A 17978-nucleotide genomic window follows, 5' to 3' on the forward strand; every position below is an offset into this window, starting at 1 on the left:
GATAACTAGTCAGTCTACAAGGCAAACACTCTCCTGAGCAGTAACAGTTCTCCACAGCAGGATTGTTCAAGCAGGACCCAGCTGGATCAGAGCATGAGTCCGTTCAGGTTGGGAGCTTCACATTCTTTCAAAAAAAACAGGGTTTGTTCTCTACACAAAGATATTCAATGGCTGGATGTAGCCTCTTTACACAATGACACAGTCCAGCTAGATGCTCCCTGTTTTGTCATGTGTCTTTTACAGAATATAGGAGATGATGGTTGAGACCCTATAAACGCTAGCACATGGATCCCCTTTTCATGAGCTGAATAAGTAATTTGCAAAGTGACCGCTGTCCTTTCTCTTTCCTGCCCCTTGGCTGGTGGTGGAGAGATGGTGTAAACAGAAAAGAAAGTACAGTGAACAGTATGACTTTCCTCAGTCTTGGGAAGGAAGCAGAAGGTACTGAATTAAACAAACATCTGCCCTGGCAAATAGCAAACACTGTGTTTGTCTAGTAAACTGAGCAAATAGGACTTGGAAGTCAGAGAGAGGGGAGGATGAGACGGAGGAAGCCAAGATGGCCATTTTGCCAAATGACTTTTTTCATGCTCCAGCAGTCAGTGCTGTAATTACAAGGATCTCTGGGGAACTGAGGAGTCTGAATCTTCATTGCTTTAGAGCATTGCCAATAAGATATAAAAATTGCTAACACAGTGAAAGCATTCATATGCAATCAAGTTTGGTATTTTTTTAACCAGCAAAATGTCTATTATGCAAAAGAAAAATCCATTATAGTTTCTTTCATCACACAAATTTCATGCTCATCAAAAGGGCTGGATTAACAATGGCAGGAATTGACGTCTGGTGTTTATCCACAGCCAAGACACAGGCAATAACAGAGCATGCTTTCCTGCTAATACGTCTCAACCCTGCCATGAAAGGGCAGCTTTGAGGGTCAGAAAGCTAGTCGCTCTTTCATAGACCTGCAGACATCTCCAGCCAGAGTGACAATCCGAGTAAGTGCATGAGTAAATTACGCATGTGTGTGAGAAACAGTTAAAAAGTCCCACTGTGGCTGCAATGGGTTATACCTAATTTTTAGATTTACTGCAAGAAGCATCCAAATCAGGAACACCTAACTGTATGTTTTCAGCTCATGTGGGAAACCCAGTCTATGAAATTATACAGATACATACACAAAAATTAAAAGGTCCAGCAAGGGTTATAGTACTTGAGCACTCTATCACGTTTGGGGATATGATTGGTAAATTTGCACCAATGTACAATGAGGCAAACTTAGAAACAGTACTCCCTTAAACCCACACTGAAGTGGTTCTTTCACCCTTGGCCCTCGACAGATACAGTCAGTGTGAGTCCCTTTATCCAGCACATAGTTCACTGCAAGCCTTCATGCCCTTATACTCATTGGTGCAGACCTTTACATTGCAGCTGGCACTAAGGGATCATGTATTCAGTGGGGCGGGCTATTCAGCAAGGCCACAATTCTACCTCCCCCAGTCATTTTTTTTCTTTTTCAACGCTACTTCTACGCCAAGTCACAGCTTTTTCCTTTCTGTATTCAACTTTTGTGAGAATTTGTACCTTATTTTGTGCTTAAGAGCTCTAAATATGGATGTTTAAATCATTTTTCAGCCCTGAACCTCAGCTCTCAATAAATGATGGCAAGCACTAAACATATGGCTCCCACGTGCAATGTTTTCTGATCCCTGAAGAACTCCATATAAGGTGTAGTTTGAGACAGTAAATTCATTCAGTAGTGGTTGGAAACAGCCACTGACCCCACAGACACTGAATGAAAGAGACTAAATTTGGAATTTCCTGCCTTTATTGAATTTTCTTTCCCATTTTTTGCTTCACAATTATTTTTCCATCACTTTTATATTAGAATATCATTTTTTTCTATGTTAAGAGCAAGGCAGGGCCATCAACTACTGATCTTGTTCATGTCCTTCTTCAACAGACAAGAATATGTGTATTTTATTGAGACAATGAAATTAGTTAACTATCAAAATGTGCATAATTCTTTTCCAAATACTGTAAATGCTAATCACTGTTGTAACCTTCAGTGGTAATTGACAATAACTCAACTACTACTTCCTTTGACTTTAATGACTACAATAGCTTCTGTAATCATTTTGTTGGTATGCCTGAACGATTTAAATTTATGATATGCAGGGAAATATTTCTCTGCTCCCCTGTTTCAGGAAACCTCTGCAGGCACTCTGTGGAGAAAAAAATTTGCAAACTAGGGGGAAGAAAAACAGCAGTAGGAGCGACTGGCTGATTTAAGATATTCTAGTCACATAGGCTTTGGTGGAGCATACCCAATGCATCGCAACAAAGGGAGAATTTCATTTTGTTTTTGAAATGCTGTTATTACATTCAGGAAATTTGCAAAGGCACCTTGACAGAAAATGATCAAATACCTGAACTTCTAGTGCAACAACATTTACTTAGTAAATGACATTTTAATGCAGAAAGTCAAATTTGCATACTAATTAAAATTTTCCTTTAAAACATTTAGACTTTTTGGCCTTGCCACCTACCCAGAGTGACAGAGATTAAAAGATTTTTTTATTAAGTCCTGTCAAACAACACACACTTTTGTAAAGCGCTACAGTACAAAGTAGCACTTCTAAGCTACTTCCTAATCTTTCAGAATTTAGGCAGCTCACATTTCCAGGTGTTTCTTGATCTCAGGAAGGCAGCTGATGGTAGAGAGACAGGGAAGACTAGGTTTTCTCCCCCTCTAAATTTCCACATTGGGGGAAAACAGTTTAATATGTACTGAATGCTGGATAATCACAGAATCGTCTAGGTTGGAAGGGACCTCTGGAGATCATCTAGTCCAACCTCCCTGCTCAAGCAGGGTCACCTAGAGCATATTGCCCAGGATCACATCCAGACGGCTTTTGAATATCTCCAGCGAAGGAGACTCCACCACCTCTCTGGGCAACCTGTGCCAGTGCTCTGTCACCCTCACAGTGAAGAAGTTTTTTCTCAGGTTCAGGTGGAACTTCCTGTGGTTCAGTTTCTGCCCGTTGCCTCTTGTCCTGTCGCTGGGCACCACGGAGAAGAGGCTGGCCCCATCCTCTCGACACCCTCCCTTCAGATACTTGTACACGTTGATGAGATCGCCTCTCAATCTTCTCTTCTCCAGGCTGAACAGGCCCAGCTCTCGCAGCCTTTCCTCAGAAGAGAGATGCTCCAGTCCCCTCAGCATCTTCGTAGCCCTCCGCTGAACTCCCTCCAGTAGCCCCATGTCTCTCTTGTACTGGGGAGCCCAGAACTGGACACAGTACTCCAGGGGAGGCCTCCCCAGGGCTGAGGAGAGGGGCAGGATCACCTCCCTCCACCTGCTGGCAACACTCTGCCTCATGCACCCCAGGAGACCTTTGGCCTTCTTGGCCACAAGGGCACATTGCTGCCTCATAGTTAACTTGTTGTCCACCAGCACTCCCAGGTCCTTCTCGGCAGAGCTGCTTTCCAGCAGGTCCACCCCCAGCCTGTACTGCTGCATGGGGTTATTCCTGCCTAGGTGCAGGACCTTGCACTTGCCTTTGTTGAACTTCCTGAGGTTCCTCTCCGCCCACCTCTCCAGACTGTCCAGGTCCCTCGGAATGGCAGCACAGCCTTCTGGGGTGTCAGCCACTCCCCCCAGTTTAGTATCATCAGCAAACTTGCTGAGGGTGCACTCTGTCCCTTCCTCCAGGTCACTGATGAATACATTGAACAAGACTGGACCCAGGACTGACCCCTGGGGGACACCACTAGCCACAGGCCTCCAACTTGACTCTGCGCCATTCACCACAACCCTCTGAGTTCTGCCATCCAGCCAGTTCTCAATCCACCTCACTGTCCCCTCATCTAACCCACACTTCCTGAGCTTACCTAGGAGGATGTGATGGGAGACGGTGTCAAAAGCCTTGCTGAGGCTTTATTTTATTAATAAAATAAAAAGACATCACACTTGTAAAACTACACTGGCTCCTTATAAAGAGAGATTTATAGAGGTGCTGCAAGTTAGAATAACACTTCAGCTGTTTTCAGCTTGTTTGACTTCTAGACAGGGCTAGAGGTTGAGATGGACAAAGTAGGTAGTAAATAGTCTAAGATGGCAGAATGAGGATGTTAAAATCAAAGCGAGGGGGGTAATAGCCAAGCAGCTCTCTCTGGGTCTGTTCTACCCAACAGTCCGGGGCTCCCAGATCAAGTCGGCTCCTCAGCCCCAGCTATAAGTAGCTGCAGCCACACGACTCGCACGCATCTCTGCCCTGCCCGCCTCCACCTTCACTTGTCTCTGGGCACTGAGTACACACACTCAACTCTACCAACACAACGGGGCACCATGAATAAAGGGGAAGGAGGAATGCAACCTGCCTGCAACCTGATTTTGAAGCTGCTTTTTTTTTCTCCTCAACTATTGAAGCAAAATTTCTTGCATAATAATTTCCTGGCCAAGCAGTTTCTTACTGCGAAATGACCACTTCTGTATCTTTTAGTGGAAACATAAATATTTCAGGAGGATCAAGACAAACTTGTTACACCATTTTTTCCAATCTCCTCTTTGTAAGTAAGTGCTTGTTACCAGCAGTAACTTCCTAAGATGTGGCCTCCCCACAAACCACAAAGACCACTACCAACAGGCAAGCAGGGCTGCTAAGCTTCATTTGTTTTTTGCTCTTTTGTTAAGCCAAGAACTGAAAGCTTTGCTTCTGTTTGTGCTTGACAGGACAGCTTCAACACTCTTCAAAGGCTGTTTTGTTTGAGAGCATTTATATTCATTTTTGTGTATGATCAGACTCGTCTACTCTCTGCTACACTGTGTGCCTAAAAGCATGTGTATACCATGCAGTGGACGGCTGTGGGAAAAGTTCTAAGACAGCTGGTACAGCCACATGGCAGAGTTGCAGAAAGCTCCAAAAACAGGACAGAGCATCAGTGCTGAGTTCAAGGTGTTCCCCAGCAAGATTAAACATGACAGAGAGAGGGCCACGCTGATGTGGCTGTATTGCTCCCAGCTCTGGTATCAACTCCACCCTGAGGAGTGGACATGTCCACCTGGGCTCTGTCTTACAGTGCACGGAGTTTTTCCTCCTCTGAGCAGCAAGCCACATAGCATCATGTTTTCAGTCTCATGTGCAGTTCAGTTTTCAGGGCAGTCTCATAGACTACAGCAGACACACCTATTGCACTCATGTTTTACTGGAGCAATAGAAAGTTTAAGACCTCCCCTTGTGGTTTCCTCTACGACTTTCTGGTAAGAATGTGTCCATAGCTTGTTCCTGCATTGGTTCAGATATTAATAAGCACTCTATGAGCTCTGCTGCAGTCCTGATGGGATTGTTCTAAAGATACTTGTTTGCAAATCCTGCAAATACTGAAAGGCTGAAAATAGGTACCTAAGTCAATATTACCCTAACCTCACCCAGGACCCACTCGCATCAGTGTGGATTCCAGCAGTGCTAGTGCAGAGTTGTTTTCCCTGACCTTAAGGACAAAATGATGCTCCTGGCCACTGTTTCCAAGGGCACTTTAGGCCACCTTTGCCCTGCGAGATGTCTTTTAGTGAAGGTAAATTGCATTTAACTTAAGTGTCTTTAACACTGCATAAAACAATTTAGGGTTTGCCCACATGCATATTATCTTGCAGTGCTAAAACAGTGTAGCTCCCATCATTTGGAATTAATTACATCATTGTGAAGAACAAAACTACCTAGATGTACCTCATCTATCCCAGGAGAAGACCAAAAGGATAGCATCAAGTTCTGTCAGCACTTACACTTCACCTTTGGTCCCATGTCTCATACCTGGGTTATCTGTAGCTAAGAAGGCCCTTCTGGACCTGGAATAGGAGTCATTACTGATGCCCACCCTTACCTAAGCTGCTTGGCCTTTACATCATCACCCTTTGAGTGTACCAAAGCCACAAACAACTATTCTTCATAGAGCAAGGGAAATTGCTGCACATCATAAGGCTCTTTGCAACTTGTGCACAGGCTTCCACAGAGGCTTTTCAGTGATATAAATATTTCCTTGAAAATTCTAACTCTAAAGGAAGTTAAACCAATGAAATATACTACCACTGTCCAGCCCTTAGCTCAAATGTAAAGCCCACTGTCAATGCTCCCTTCCTTGCTGAGGCACTAGATTTGAACAAGAAACTGTTTTTTTTTTCCCCACCATAATGGTGAGTACTCCACTGCTTTTTTTAATGTCTGGTCTTGCGAAGCACTGAATATTCCATTTAAAGGCACCAATAATCCCCATATCCTTAAAAATGCTTGAATAGTTTCATTTGAAACCCATACTGCGGCTCTTTTTTCTTTATTATTATTATGATTCAGAGTTCTGAAAGGATACATCTGTTTTGTTTTGTTTTTCTTTTCATACAGCTCAGAAGCTCAGAGTGTAGTTATCTTATCCCCCTTACTCCTCTCCTCTCCCATCTTTATTCCCCTCCCCCTTACGAATTTAACAAAATAATATCCTCTACTCTTTTGGGGACAGTTTTCCATCTGCAGGGTACTGTAACCACTCATTTAATTTAACCCTTTGAAAAGAAATGTTTTTACATAATGTTCTGACATATTTTCAGCTGTAAAGTGGCCAGCAGAAACAGTGGAATCACACAAAGGAAAACTGAAGATTTGCATTTTCATCTTTCAGAAAGAGCTCTCTTCATCTTTAAAGCAGAGAGAGAGAAACTTTGCAAATGCTCCTAATATGTTGACACTTTATTTCCATGTAGGGTAATGTTTGTAACTTCGCTGTCTCCGGAGGGGACTCAAGCATCAAGATCACAGTGTCTGATGATGTCAGTTGCAGCTAGGCATATACAGCCCTTGGGCCTCAAATCTTAATTATATCTGCTACTGTTTACAGCTTATAATTATTGATGTTAATTTACTGAGTGATGTTACACTTCTAGCCTCAAGTTATCTTTTTGGCATGTTAATTCATCTGCACACAGACTATTGCATCTGATTGTACAGGCTGAAATTAAAGGGATTTTTCACACTAATTTCATTTGGTTTTACCATGTTCTACATGATTTAAAAAAAAAGTAATTTGACTATTTCTAGTAATCTTATAAACATCGTTTAAATTATACATGATGCTTTGACGCAATAGCAAGAGAAAAAATACTTTGCTCATCTGCACAGCATACAGCCATGTTTGTATCACATGTCTCAGAAGACTGCTAAAACCACCACAGGGCAGACAGTTAAAAAAAAAAAAAGGTTTGCATCTGCATGAAATGCTTTCATACCTAGGGGTCTGTGGCTGTGTGACTCAGCATAAGGTGGGAGATCAAGAAACAGAAAGGTTCAGAAACAGCTCAGGAATGTGTGCTTGATAGGGTTGTGCTTCATTTCAACAGTCTGGGTAATGAGCCCTGGTTGTGCTTCATTGCTCACAGCCCTTTCCAAAGATCACATCAGCTGTCTTCATTCTAAGCTGGATAGATGGCTATAACAGAACATGCACATGACAACTTAACGTCAGGCACGTGACTTGCCTGGACAGTCATGTGCTTCAGGATACAAACATGCTTAAGCACTTTTTTGCAGTGAGGATTTACACTGACATAGTTGCATGAGGTTTTCAAGCATTTTTTTACAATGGGCTTTTAAAAAATTGCATTTGAATTCAAGAAAGATTATTGCTTCTGCTCACTTACTCTTTCCTATTCACTCTGATTTCAGAGAAGGCTAGATAGGTATGTCTTCTTTAAGAAGAACAATTTGTTTCAATTTTGTAAGGCCCTGATTCCACAGTCTTCAGGCATGTAAGTATAAAGCTCAGAATGCTTTCAGGAAGAATTTCCATGTGCTTCACACTGTCCAAGAGCAGCCGGATGTCAGAGGCTGTAAGGGGTAGTGAGACAGGGAGGCAACCTCAGGGTTAGACAATATGCAGAAGAGGAGACAACTCCAGGCTAATGCAGGGGGCCAGGCAACCACACTAGGGGATGTGGGAGCGCCCTAGATGCCAGCTAATCAGTAACAGCAGGTAGGAAGACAATACAAACCCTCCTTTAGCCTTCCCACTGCCAGAAAAACATCTTAACATCCCACATTTCTAGGAATTACCTTAAAATTAATAACAAGTATGCATTACTGCAAGATACCCAGCTAGTTCTCACCCTTAGTCAGAGCTGGGGCAGCTGGTACATCACTGGCAATAGTAGCTCCTACCTCTGAGCCAAGCCACATATCACTCTGAAGTGGCTAACATATCTAGTGCGCAAACTCCTACATTATAGCATTGTTTTGTGCAGGCAGCGAGCAATCTCATCTCTGGTGCAATTTGACTGACATCACTGTGGAGTTACAGAGACGTTTCATGGGAATTAGGTGTCTAACTGCCATTTATACCTTTCAAAATCTCTCCCTAAGTACCAAGAGAGAACAGTGAGCATGAAATTACACCTTTTTTAAAATTAAAATGAAGGAGCAGATTTTTAACAGAAGCTGACCCTATAAGAAGGAAGAGTTATTGTAGAGTATAGAGACCTACATCCTGATCTACCATTTCTTTTCCTTTGCGGGTGCCAACACAGAGAAGCTGGGGTAAGCTGAGAGAGCTAAGCCAGTTGGCCTCGCTCACTTCGTTTACTGCTGACATCTAAAGGTCTTAATAGAGAAATATAAAGATATAAACAATAAATAAGGAAACCAAAATAATAAACAAGCAAAAGAAAAATGATAAAATCAATGGCCCACTGACATATAAATTAAATATATTATCTAAGACATTGTAAAACACTCAGCTCATTTCTGTAAACATTAGCCTTTCCAAACAGCTGAAGGGTCGTTGTGGTTACAGCATCCCAGATTAGAAAGCAGCTCCAGCTTGTTCAAGTCTCAGTGCTGCAGGTTCTCAGACAATAATTTCTACCTATTGTCCTTATTATGGATGCAATCAAACTTCTGTAATTTAAGTAGGACATGAATTTTTTCAAGAAATAATTTTCTCATTGGAGGGTTGCATCTAAATGCATAGTTAATTCTCTTACTTGATACAGAAGCCCCGACAACATAATTAAGAACTGTATATAAAAGTGTTTCAAAAGGAAGATTTACCAACAAAGGGAACACAACAGATTAAAACTTATTAGGAAGGTCCTAAATTAAGACCACCTCTAGGTTCCTGTTCACTCTTCTGGCTTAGGCAGTGATGTTTGGGAGCCCATCTCAAACAAGACGGAGGAATTAAACTGTTATTCCTTACTCCCAAACGTGTTTGGCAGGAGACTGCATGAATATGCACTTCCGTTTCTCTCAAAAAGTGAAGTTACTAACAAGTCTTCCGATCAGGCTAGAAAATTGAATGCTTTAACATTCGTAAGATCTTCTGCCAGATCATATCGTAACAAAGAGGGTGCACGAGACTTGTCTGAGATTTTTGCAGGCACAGCTTCAGCAGAATTACCTTCATGTGACAGCAAAACCAAATCATGAAGTTATCACTGCTGAGCTTTATTGCTTGAGAGCTATGTCCTGCAAATACTTACTGCCAGACGTGATCCGGAGTACAAGGTTTATTCCTCTCAACGTAAACTGGGGCAGTTCCAGAAGTTTTAATGGGCTCAGTATTGTATCTTTTTAGATCAGAGCTTTCCAATATTATGAAACGTATTTTTATGGCTAGGAACTCAGAACATGAACAGCCAGAGATATTTCTTCTCTCTCTAAATAAACCAGAATCTTAGATTTAATCAAAGCTAAGGCTACCTTTCCATGGTTCTCATTCATGCCTTTTCCTAGGTCATGTCCCTTAGAGAAGGACAAAGAAGGTACAATGAAAATAGCTATTCTGCAAAAAAGAGAAAAACAGGAAGTCATGCAATAACTTAAAGGAGTATTCCTACTCTCTCATGTGAAATAAGCATGTATTAATATTGAAAAAATATAATATCCAAAATTTTTGTGCCTCATTCAAGTAATTACTATATCTGATGATACTTTATACAACAGCATTTAGCATAACTGTATATTGTGCAAAGGGTGTAACTGTGCTACCTGTTAATGAAAAAATCTGATGCCTAGAACTTCATGCAGAAAATGCATACCAGATGATTTCTCACATGGAAGAAAAAGTATTTATTTTCAAAATAGAAAATTACTAGTTTGTAGACTATAACTGGTCAAAAATATTTTCCCCCACAAAGCATATTGGTACCCTTTTTATTTACATGTATCTGTTTTTACAAAAATCAGATTTTGTCAAGAAAACCCAAATGCAAAGAACTGTCCAGTTTCAATAACTAAAACCTTTTTGAGCTAAAAAAAAAAAAAATTAAAAAAAGAACACTTTCCCTTGAAAAATTCCATGTGAATTGATCTGTTTCTGCAGAAAAAACATTCACCATCAGAAAGCTGTTCTGATAGAAAAATGCTGGTAATTCAAAAACTGTGAACGTCCTAGTTAAGACGGCTAGAGCTAAATTAGAAAGATTTTAATAGAGATGCCATTTACATATTAGACATTGTCTAGCTAAATTGCATATAGGGCTTTTAACTCAGTCTCCACCCATCTGATCTGCCCCAGGTTTTGAATTTTGTCCCTGGTTTTGTATATCAGAAATAGAGAACAATGAGTTCCTGCTGGTATCTCATTGATTTAATCTGCTCCATACAAAATTCTACCAATAGCAATGATAGCCTTCAAAGTTACAACCAGTTATAACTGAGATTAAAAGTATAATACATATAATTATCCAATAATTATAAATAAAATAAATTGATTATAACTAGTCCAACTCAGGCTGAAAGAGTCACTTTTTGGTAGAAAAATCAGGAAATGTTCCATAACACTTTCTACACACCTCTTCATTCCAGATTTCAGTCAGAAAGCCTATTTTCAATGAACAAGCGTGAGGTGTGGGAGGGTCATATATATTTTACAGCCTTCTGGAACTAGTTGGTTTTGCTGAACAACACCAATACCTTTGTGCTTTGAAAGCAAGATTATACTCTGCTGAACAGAAAGTGGTTGTTCCGTAATGCTAATTTGTACAGCACCAAGCACACTGCTAGAAATTAAAAAATGTAGTGGCAATGCAGCACTTGATCTGAAAGGAGTAAGGGAGGTACCACAGCTCCCCCACAGCAGCAAATGGGGGAAAGGACATCCCTTCATTCAGATGTTATCAAGGTCATGACCGTAAGAAGTTCAGGTTTCCTTGTCTGTGTGAGACCTTGAACAAGCAGCACTACCTTCCTTCACAAATGGATACACAAATCTGAGAAACATAAATCTGTGGCAGATGCTCCGGAATTTTATTCACTATTTATTTTTCTTTATCATCCTGGGGCCAAACCCTTCCCTCCTTCCAGCTGGCATAACAGAGGAATTTAAGGCAACTATCACAATAGGAAGAGTGCTTATGGCAGGAGTCCTAACCAACCAGGTTCTCCAGTAGCCCATGAGGTATGTGAGCTGCTTCCGCTTGTATGGCACCTCTATCCAGGGTGCAAAATAACAATCCTAATGGCAATATGCTACCAAACACTCACCATGAGGAAAAAAAACCCCAAAGCCAACAAAATACACACACACACACACACACACACACACACACACACACGGCTCATACCCTTATAGCACAGCAATGCTCCTCTGCAGTAAAACAGGCACATTCAGGAAGAATTATAGCATTCATAAACCAAGGTACTGAATACCAGTCAAAGAAAATATTCTTGCAGGGTATAAGAACTGGTGAGAACACATTTATTGTATGCTTCTCTTATCAGCTTATTTCAAGCTCATGTGGTAGAAATGCAAGGTACAGGAGAGGGCAGGCAATGACAGGGGAATGAAGGATATTTTATCTTGTCTAAAGGATTAGAGAATCCTGATTGGTACCGTTTTTTTTTCTCTAGGGAATTCTTACAATTGGATACATAAGAAATGTCTAGAGTAGGTAAAAAAGGTGTTCTTAAAAATATGGTAGCGAGCATGTTCTACCTGCCACGGTGGCAGACAGGACAAAGTGTTTCAACATTGCACTGACTGAGAGAGGAGTCATGAAAATAAACCTAACTTTGAAACACAGTCAATAGAATAGCAAATTAATTTATTCTTTGCCCCTTTTTTGCCTTCATCAAAGACAAATCCAGTGGGGAAAGCCACACGGAAGGGAATATCAAAAAGAGATGACCTTTTCTATTTTTTTAAAGCCTTTCCTTGCTAGGGAAACTTTTAGGTTTTGCAGGCAGTATCATTCTGAATAAATCCCCAACACTGGGGCCCAGATGGAGACATATGTCTAGATCACATCAGCTTCATCTATATTACTCCTTGTAACACCATAGGAACAGGGCTTTTTCCATAATATATACTTGGCACTTGTTTAAGCAGTGATTTTTGCCATTGCCAGACGTTGATGAACTATGAAGCCTTGTGAGATGGGAATTTTATATTTCACTTGATGTAAACTGAGGTATAAAATAGTTCTATGATTTAGACTGCGGTCATTAGCAAGCAGAGGAAGTGAATCTAGGATTCTTAACTTTCATGCTCTTGTATTTCTTACTAGAAATTTTGCCAAGTAAGAATAGGGCTATGGAGGAGGAGAAGGAAGGGGAATGTTGGGAAGTGTAGCCTGCCTGCAAAACTGGTAACAAAGGTGAATTTCCATAACATTCAGCCCTGGCCCAAGTCTGCTAAGGCGAATGGGAATGTTACTACTGACTGACTCCAACACAACAACATTTGGCCCAGTGCTGAGTGCTTTTGAAAATGCTGCTTTGACATTTTAGGCCTGAAACCAGACATTTTCCCTGACATTATGAAACACAGCAAGGTAATATTACAAATAAGTGTAAAAAATAAATCCAACTTGGAAAACATAAATGACCTTTCAAAGCCTGAAATCATGTAATAATAACTGGTCTGACCCATTCCTGAGGTTTTATTGTTTGAGCTTCACTTATGTTTTTCCCTATTTCCCTAAAGCCAACAGTTAGGGGCTGAAGTCCCAGAACAAGTGCATACCTATTTACCAACACAGTGAAAAGTGTCTTGAAATAATTCCAAATATCTAGTCTGCTGGGGGGTGGGGGAGCAGGAATCATACAAAGTTAAAAAAAAAGAAAAACTCTCACTCTGCTTTCTCCAGGGTTTGCCTATATTGTTTGCTTCAGACAGCCCATTTCTAATGAATCCAATAATCAGCTGGAACTTGAAACTGCTCTGCCATCTCTCACTGTTCTTTCAGTTCCAGGAAAACTGAAGCAAATGATATTTTTCTTGCTCAGCATTAAAAAAGTCATAATAATGCTGATGTTTACATCTCGTTCCAAAACCATTTTTGAGTTTCAGTCAAAACAGAGATGAAATTTAATGCACGCTGAAGTTCAGCTTTTTGGGAAAACAAAATGGTTTGCGTGGTTGGTTTTTCAAATCTTGTTTTCTGAGAGCTTTTCTATCCCCCAAACTGGTACTACTTTATCCAAGTCATTAAAGTAGTACCTACCCCAGATACAGTTATTTTGGTATTAGGAGGTTTACACTAGAATAGCATATTTACAGCACTAACTGCGCCCATGTTAGGAGTTGTGCTATCTAAGTCTATTGTTAAAGAGAGTCACACACAATGGTTTTGTTACATTTCTGCTAAAACTGTGTGGATCAGGGCTTAGTTGTCTGTGAGGAGGCAATGACAAAGTTCTCATCTGAATGCAACATAAATATTATTTGTTCTGCCAGCTACTTCATTATACAGAGGCCCCTATAGGTCATTGTTGAGACTATGCTAGCATGGTAGGTGATTTCTTTAATAACAGGTTCCTTAGTGGTGTTTTCACTGAATTATAATCTAGCACAGCATTTGGTATTTTAGCAAGAGTTTTTGTGAGTAACATCACTAAGGAAACCGGGTGGCTTACTGAGTTGGGTCACACGTACTCTACTTTTTCCCCTTCCCTTTCCATACTCTTCTCTCCTCCTATGTCCCTCAAACCTTGTCCTCCGCAGACAGTTCCCCTAGTTCCCTCACACACTCCCTAGCTCTTTGAGCGGGCAAGTGGAGCAGACTTCGTGCTGGTTCAGGCCGGCTAGTCAGCATAGGCGCGCCTAGGCCAACAGGCCCAATCTGCATTCCAGGCTGGGAACGGAAAGAGTCTCTGTTCTACCTGCTCTTCCTTCCATGAAGGCACCCTGGGTCTCTTTCTATCCGAGTTGGTAACTGTTGTTAAATTTGTTGGAATTTCATGCATTTGAAATCTCCTCCCCTCCAGTTATTTTTGCTTGATACTGGCAAATGGGTTCAAAAGCTAATGGGAGAGGATACACACTGATAGACAGAAAGATAGACAAGCACACAGCCTCATTTCCTTAGGAAACAAAACTAAAAAATGAACACACTCCTTAGAGGTTTTGACAGCAATGACTTTTGATACAGTCGCACAGCACAGAGCTACCCTTAATTGGATGCTGTTGGATTATGTTCTATTTCTCCTTTTGCCCTGACCTGCTCATTGAGTAAATGGAGCCATCTGCCAAAGCAATGGCTCCTGGATTAGAGAAATGCACCCTTCCCCTGGGAGAACAAAGTAGGCCAGCAATTCACCAGGGCTTTCTGCAGATGAAATTATTATTCAGATTTCCATGCTATAGGAGCAAGGGATCTGGTATCTAACCGCATATTCTGGCAGGAAATGTAGCTAAGTCATAAAAATATACTGGATGAGAACCATGGGTAACTTTTATAGAGAGTTTAAGGTGATATTTTCAGATAAAAGTCTGTCTTTTCCCTTCCCAGCTCACAACTGTTCTCTGTTCACGGACTGCATTTCCCACCTTAGAGGGCAGCTAAACTGTTTGCATTGGATCCTTAGCCAAAGTAGAGATGCTAAAAGCCCTTAGCTGTAGGCAGTGAAACTCTGCATTGACTGTTGTTTGAACTCTAGATGATCAGGAAGGCAGTTTTGATCATGTGAAAACTTGGGACTTCCTTTTTTTCACTTTTGTCTATAAAAACTAAATCTTTTTCACAAAAAGCCCTGCAAGCAGGAAAGTTTTGATTTCTCTGACTAGTATCTTTAATGAAGAGGGTTTGTATTTCCAATGAAAAGCACTTTTTTAGCAAAATATAAAATATTTTCCTAGAAAATGTCTTCTTCAGTTAAAAGTTTCTTGTTAAAAACTTTGTTTTCTATCATCTCTACTAGTAACTGTGGTCTGGCATTTTGGCAAAGACATAGGAGGAATGAGACCGCTAAAGGTCTCCAGTCATTCTTCTGACAATTTAGAGAGCTCATAGCAAGGCAAAAACAGTCTTAATCTAGCCGGGAGAGAAGGGGATGTTGCACAATCAAACAGCCATGTCCCATGCAGGCCAGTGCCTTGACTCTCCTATTGGCACTAGCTGGATTGTCAAAGCTAATTTCCTAACTCAGTTTAATCTCTGAAGTGAACCACCTGAAAATAATGAACTGAATCAAGGTTGAGTTTGACTTTTCCATCTACCCATCAAACCCTCCTTTTTTCACTTAAATAAACTATTTTTCAGTTTATTAAATAAAAAATAAAGCAAGTAAAATTTTCCCAGGGAAATATCCCCTTATCACAATGAGTACACTGCTTTCCCCTCTGATTGTGTGAGATTGTGGGAGGCACTGGCAAAGACCTAGCAGAAGAAAGCAAAGAGTAACCATCCAGGAAAAGACCTTTTGCAAAATTCCCTGGATGACACATTATCCTCACACACTGGCTCATGCATGCCCAAGAATGCCTTTTAAGAATACTGTGTCCTCGATTAACGTTATTCATGCTACCACAGGGACTGTCTGGGCACATTCTCCCTTTACAATGATCTTTCCAGATTATTACAGGATGCTGTGGGAGCATCTGGGAAATTATCCCAGCTCCCTTCTTGGATGGACTCTCTGCCCACTTGCATGGGAGGTTCATACCCAGAACAATCAGCCAGAGTTGGAGGTGCTTGCATCATTTATTATCTCTGGCTTTCTGAGTGTACTTCGAGCAGCTGGGTAAATTCACCAGCATGGAGACATACAGGTGATGAAGCCTTATCAGAGCACAAGGAAAAGCTTAATTATCCATTTTTGGAATCCAGAATCATAAAGGCTTAAATTAAGCTGCTACTATAAATCAGCTCTGCTCAACCAGTACAAAGGGCTGTGAGAACACCATTAAATCAAATTAAACCTAGATTATATCAATTTAAGTTGAATTCACTGAGAATAGATTAAAAATAATCCAAAATAAACTTCTGTTAAACCACAGAAACAGTGGGCTTCTGTAAACTGATTTCATTAAATCTGGATGCAGAACAATTTAATGTGTAGTACTAACACATGATGTGTAGAAAAAATTCTGTTGTGAACCTCACAAGCAGCTAATGGTGGGCTCACACTGTGGCTGTAAAACCAAATATTTTTCACAATGAACTGAGTTCAGACAGGCTGCACCTTCTGTATTTTGTTTTCAACGCCAATTCAGAAAGGGCCACTTTTAAGATTTTGGTTTTGGAGGCTCCCTTACCAGATCCAACAGTTTTCCACTGTTTCTAAGAGATTTCTGTCAATTTTGATCTGTAACTTTTTTCCAAGACTCCACAGGCATTTCAATAAGAAAAGAAATTGACTTTAATAGTAAAGCAGTGCTTTACAATACAGGAGCAAAGCAAGGACAAGTAGGTCTTGAAGAAAGGAGTCTAAAGCAGAATGAGCCATGAGTCACCAAGCCAGTATTTCAAAAGCGAGGGAACTGACCAGCTCAATGCTCCCAACTGCCCTCAGAGCAGGGTAATGGGATGCTCAGGGAAGCATATGGGAAACTATAGCAAGAAGTTCAGAAAACAAATCATCTAGGCAGGAAAGTCTGAAACTGTAACAAACATAAATATTAAAAGTTTCTTGAACATGAGAAGCTTTTTCTTTCGTGTCTGAGCCAGCCAAGTACCTAATGGTGTGTGATAAAAGCAAAGTTAGGCAATTATTTTCCTCTGTTCTGCAATCTGTGTGAAGGCATGTGGGGAAACGTCATGTCTGGTTGCAAATATCATGCTGTAAGGTCTGGAAATTCACGTTCTTAGAGCCCAGACAGACATGAATTGACAAGCACTAGCCATCCCTGGTGCAAATGTCAGATTCAGAGAGCCTTTCTCTTCAGATAACTGTTTCAGTTTTCCATGCATACACACAAACTAGGTTTTAATCTTTAACAAGACAACAAACAAAGCACCTATGGAATCCACGAAGACTGATTTTTTCTGTGTCTGACTACTAGGCTGGAAGGCCAGTTAAGACAATTCTTAAAAAACATTTCAGGAATTGGGTTCTTTGAATCACATACCAGGATCTTAGGTTTTCGTGACCAGTAAACCAAAAAAAAAAAAAACAAAAAACTAGCCTATCATAAAATAGCCTATCATAAAATAGCACAATAATATTGCTAAGTTTTACAAGAACAGCATACAGAGAGGCAAGAGTGACTTACGTGAGAGTGCTGATATGTGCTCTGGAAAATCTTTACTTGTTTAATTCGTTCTTAGTTTGAACTTAGTTGTCAGAGTTCATTTCTCATCTATCCAGAATTACAGTCCAGTTCTCTAGGGCAGAAGATACAGAGAGACAGAGAAAGAAAAAATGAATTCTCCATCATATAATAAAGGGTAGTAAAATCTGAGTTCTTCTTATTTCTATAAAGCCCTTTAACCCATTCTAGTAGGATAAGAAAGTCTAAAATATTAATCATAATGAGAATTAATCCCAGGATTTTGAAATATTTGTAAAGCTAAATTTAGATGCTAGCATTTTTGGCTAAGAATTCTCAAATTAATTCGATCTTCCCCTCTTCTCAGGGTCTGTTTGCATTCTCTCCAGGACAACCTTATCTTTCTAACCGTACTCAGTGTATCTTATTTTACATTTACATGATACTAACCAGGTAATTATCTTACACATTCTAGTTTCTGAGAACTAATAAAAGGTTTGCTT

General features: G+C 40.5%; 1 long non-coding RNA gene across 1 annotated transcript in view; it reads right to left on the bottom strand.

Annotated features, from left to right (window-relative positions):
• LOC138061531 (uncharacterized) overlaps window positions 1-17585 on the bottom strand; it is a 120497-nt gene extending 102912 nt beyond the window's left edge. Inside the window, exon 1 of the long non-coding RNA XR_011135361.1 lies at window positions 17479-17585. This is a non-coding gene — a long non-coding RNA (uncharacterized lncRNA). The remainder of the gene's footprint in view (window positions 1-17478) is intronic.
• Window positions 17586-17978: the final 393 nt, after the last annotated feature.

This window comes from Struthio camelus, chromosome 18, assembly GCF_040807025.1.
Source record: "Struthio camelus isolate bStrCam1 chromosome 18, bStrCam1.hap1, whole genome shotgun sequence".
In the NCBI taxonomy this organism is placed as follows: Eukaryota; Metazoa; Chordata; class Aves; order Struthioniformes; family Struthionidae; genus Struthio; species Struthio camelus.